The following is a 5,223-nucleotide window of genomic DNA, read 5'->3' as shown; positions in this document are numbered from 1 at the left end:
TTACATCACAAGAAATCACTTATGTGAGTGTGAAGTGAGGGCCGCTTCTATGAGAATTTTTAAAGGCCGATTCTCTAAAACACTCGCAGAACCAGGCAGGTGTCCCACGGCCAAAATGGGCGCAACAAAGGACCAACAATGCTAGAGAAGCAATTGTGTGACTCCTATTGCCTAGGTATACACTAAAGGTTGACGGTTCAAGTCGACCTAGACCACCGATTGACCGAGTATATCCGATAGGTTTTCACTAGAGAAGGTTCAAAGGTAACTCCACTTATCTCGATGCAGTTGTTTCTCGTTGAAGAATTTACACTTTGCATTTATACTCTTATGCATTTTGTCACGATGATTTGACTTCTTATCCATGTGGGGGATTGTTGGAATTAATGAATGAATTAATGTACAATGATCCATTGGTTATGAATAAGAAGTGGGTTAATAAAGAAAAGAGAAAAAGGGAAGATGAAGAGGTGTGTGGGTTTCAACAAGTCCCACATTGGACAATTAGTAGGAAATAGGAGAGTATATAAGCTCCCACTTCCCTATCTTAGATTGGCCCTTGGGTCACTACATGTTTTATGTAGGGGGAGAGCTAGGTGAGCATTGGTTCACCACACACGCGCGCCGCCGCCGCCGTCCGTCCGGCCGGCTCGGCTCGGCTCGGATCGGTTCGGTTCGGTTCGTAGTGTGTAATAAAAAAATAATTTTTTAATATTTTGTCCAAAAAATTTACCGTTGCTTCCCTCCAACCAAAACGTTTCTACCCGCCGGTTTTTTGAGCAGTATTGAACCGAACCGGTTTTTTCCCTTCGTGAACCAGTCACCGGTGGTGTCTGCTCGCTGAACCGGTCACCGGTCGTATCTGTTCGTCGGAATAGTCACCGGTCGCACCCGTTCGCCGCCATTAGACACGGCGGTTCGCCGCCGGCGACTGTTCATCGTGACCGGTCAGTGTCTATAAATAGACACTGACACCTTCAGAAATCTATCCAGTTTTTTCTGCACTTAAACTCTGCCGGAATTTTTCTTCTTCCGGTTTTGCATACTGTTGTTCATCCTCCGGTGTGACTTCCTCTGGCATATTGTTGTGTTCGTTTGGGCTGTTGATTGGTAGTGCCACCATTCTTCAGACGAAATCCGTTCTATCCTGGGAGACAAGTGTCCATCAACCTTAGGCATCAGTGAGGGGGCAAATTGTCTTAAGGAGACACGTTCTGTGGGCTCGGATTTAATTCCTCTGATACTGCATATATTCATCCTTTCATTCTGTCTGTTTCATCATTCTGCCACTGACAAGTAAGTCTGTTTTTTAATATTTTTAATTACACAGTGATAATTCTGATCATCTACCTCCTCTGCTTTATACATGGGTTCAAATCTATTAGTGATATAATATCACCCACTGTCTTCTATAACATGTTTGGTGGGGAAAAACTTTACTGAGAAAATTAGGTAACTTTATAAAATCAACAGTGCATTAAAAGCCAGATAACCGGTTTTCCGAAAAATCCCACCTTCAAATTGGGTTTCTAAACAGTGCGGATATCTATATTTCTCATAAATCCAGACAAATTGGATAGATGGATTTTTGTGAAAAACGTTGAAACAAACATGGTGTTTCTAAAAGCCATACTTGAGAAAGATAGATATCCCCTAAAAAACTCCCAACCAAACACCACTTTAAAGAATTCTGGTATATTCTCTCTACAAACATTGGAGTTACATCCCATTTCAGCAAAGATTCAAAGGGACATGAAGTAAAACCGTTAACGAACAAAATGATAGTCTATGGCAATGTGTTTTATTGTAGAGTGCAAAGCTGTATTGGCACATTGATAAGTAGCTCTATTGTTATAACAATGATAGCGGTGTGAGGAAAGTTCCAAAGTTTGTTTTATCTTCTTTTTTCATTTTCTATTTTCCTAGTTTTTTAAAGGTCATTCACCATTGACCTATTTCAATGTTATGATAAGAGGAAATAAAGGTAAAGAAAACATAGAAAAGGAACAACATACTACAAGCAAATAAATCAAAAAAGAAAACAAGAAGAAAGAGGGAGAAATTAAGTTGAACTCCACGAATATTAATTGGTGGTTTACAATCAAGATGGTCTCCAAAGTATTTAGTACGATTTCCAACAAAAGAGGGGAACAAAAAAGAGCTGAAAAAAAAGTTACTGTTTAATCATAAAAAAGATATGAATGGTAAAGGGAAGATGGGATCAAAACCACATGTCACACAAACTGGCACCCTAACCTAAACATAGCTCCAAATTGATACAAATTAGAGTGCAGTCACACTGTGCAACAAGTTATGTCGGTAGATTGAATATTAATAGTATTTATGCTAAAGAGCAGGTATTAGAAACTGAAATCTGACATGAATTCAAACAAAAGCTGACACCAAAAGTAAAATATTAACTATAATTAGAGTATGAGTTTAATGTCTCGAAATAATTTTATCTATATTTTTTTTTTCTTTACATGAATTCACATAAATTTTATATATTTATATATATATATATAAAGTAATTTTATCTGCAATAATATAAAAATATATATTGAAAAGCCTCGTGTCTCAAGCTTTTGGAATAACCAAGGACTTGCCCAAATGACCAAAAGGAACAGCAAGCCCATTTAAATACCCAGTCATGCAAGTAGCTACGAGTATGAGTTATGAAGCACCGATACTTCAAAGATCTTGATGTGTTGTATTCTACATTTTTTGACATTCTTCGACATTCCAACACGCATTGTAAAAACTCAAAAAATGATTCAAAGATTGCATTGCGTTGCGTTTTTAGTTTCAACTAATAGATTCGTTGAATTACGATTATAATTTTATTGAGTTTAATATAAATATTTGAGATATCTTATGTTTCTTTGCAAAATTGATAAGTATTATAAGTTTAACTTCATTTTTTTATTAAATTATTGAATATTAAATATAATATACACTACATAAATAAAAAATATTATTTAATATCACAACGTGTCCTAACATGTCAAAATCTTATAATTTTTAAAATTAATGTGTCAGAATATCATATCGTATCGTATCACGTATCGATATCAATGTTACTTAGACTATGACCTTTGATGAAGCAATGCAGCGGAGTCTAACTACCAGCTAGCAATGACTTATTGCAATTGTGCACGAATCCCAAAATTCCATTAGAACCAGAATTTGCGTCTTGCGATGGTTGAAAACTAGTCACGGTGAGTAGAGAAATTTGTAACATAAATTGATGTCAATGAATACTAAGAAAACAAATATGAGATCTTTAAATTATCAAGTTATATATAAAAATTATATTTACAAATTTTTTATTTGCAAACTACATTATGTATTATGCGTAATATATATTACTTGAGCATGTACTATCCGTAATATATAATATAGTTCGTAAAAATTTATAAATATAGCTTACCCCATAAAACAATGGTTTTAATATTTCTACAATAAATGCAAATAAGTTATCTACAAATCATTTTCAAAATAATATCATTTTGAGTTGAAAAATTAAAAAATTATAATGATAAAGACTGTTATAACTTTGGAATAAAATATAATTATAAAAATACATTATTTTTTATCCCAAAATAATATTATTTTAGGCTCAATGTAAATAACTTATCTGCATTTATTGCAAAAAAATCCCTAAAACTATATAGGGAGAGGATCATTATATTTTACTTATTGAACAAAAATATCTCTACTGAAACCAATAATTATTCAGTTAAAAAAAAAATTACTCATAAATAAGTGATAATCATTTGTAAACAATAATCATAATTTTATGTATGTTTAGGAAAAGAACCTCATTCATTATTCTTAACAACTCAATAAAAACCAATGACTACTCAAGAACAAAAAAAATAGTCATTCACAAAAAATTTCTTGATTTTATGGATCTAATAAAAAAAAGTCACTCAACAATAAACAATACTCTTATTCACAATTGTTTTTTGGTAACTTCATGTATCCTTGCGAAACAAACATTACTCATTTTAATCGTTCAATGATAACAAATGACAGCATAATAACAAATAGTTATTCTCAAATTTCTTCTTAATTTCATAAATTTAATATGAAACTTCATTTATTAATGTTAAATAGTCATGAGAACAAATAAAATAGTTATTTACAAAAATAAAATTTTCCAACTTCGTGTATGTAATAATGTAAGACATAACTTCATTTGTATATATCATTGTATATCTTAATATCTAATCTGGATAAATATTACACAAAGACAAGGCCCAAAATACAAGGTCCAAACTAAAAGGCTTTATTACTAAAAAAGCTCATAGTCAATGAAAGCTGCACAGCCCACCTCTCCAAGCTGCACAATATTTATGAGAGCAAAGACACCTCTATAGCAGCAAGCTCATGACAACCAGCAAGTTCCTCAACCTTAAAGACATCATGACAACAAGTTCCTCAACATTTAATCATGACAGTCATACTACTTTGGCACCAAGGAACCTTTGCCTTCACCATGAAGAAAGACATCTTCCAAGCACACATCACTTTACTATAAATACATGTATCAACACTAAGGTATATCATCTTCTCCTACATAATTAAACCTGCTTGAACCATATCTGACTTGAGCGTCGGAGTGTCTTGCAGGTACACCCCCCATCGCGTTTTATCGAAGACCCATGGGATAAAGCGGTCCAACTGCAAGATGCTCTGACTCAAGACGGTTCCAGGCCTGTGTAGAGGAAGATCACATGATCGACCCAGTTGTAAAGATTTGGTCTGATCAATATCATTGTATCATAATCTCAAAAAGAGAGAGAAATAGTGAGATTTTGATCCAATTGAATTGAAGATGAGTATGTAAAGTAGACAAAAAAAAATAGATAGAATTTATTGGATGGACGAAAATCAACAGTTAAGATGAGAAGTAAGATTTTAAAATTTTTACTATGGAGTCAAAATTTCTCTCTCTCTCTCTCTCTCTCTCTCTCTATATATATATATATATATAACACTTCTCGTATTGGAGAAATGTTTTCTCCTACTAATAAAAATTGGAAAAAATGTTTATCCTTTTAAATGACACAACTTATATTCTTTCACTCTCACAAAGAGATGGCACCCACACCTTTATTTTTTTTTGTCAACTCTCTCTCCTCCTTTATCTTTCTCTTTCTCTTTCTTAAAATGACACAACTTTACATCCTTTAAAATGACACACACTTTACCCATAAA

Source organism: Gastrolobium bilobum, unplaced genomic scaffold (assembly GCF_033153095.1).
Source record: "Gastrolobium bilobum isolate Gb01-03AN ecotype WA unplaced genomic scaffold, APGP_CSIRO_Gbil_v1 utg24462, whole genome shotgun sequence".
NCBI classification, from domain to species: Eukaryota; Viridiplantae; Streptophyta; class Magnoliopsida; order Fabales; family Fabaceae; genus Gastrolobium; species Gastrolobium bilobum.
The sequence above is the reverse complement of the archived record's forward strand: the minus strand, read 5'-3'. Positions refer to the sequence as shown.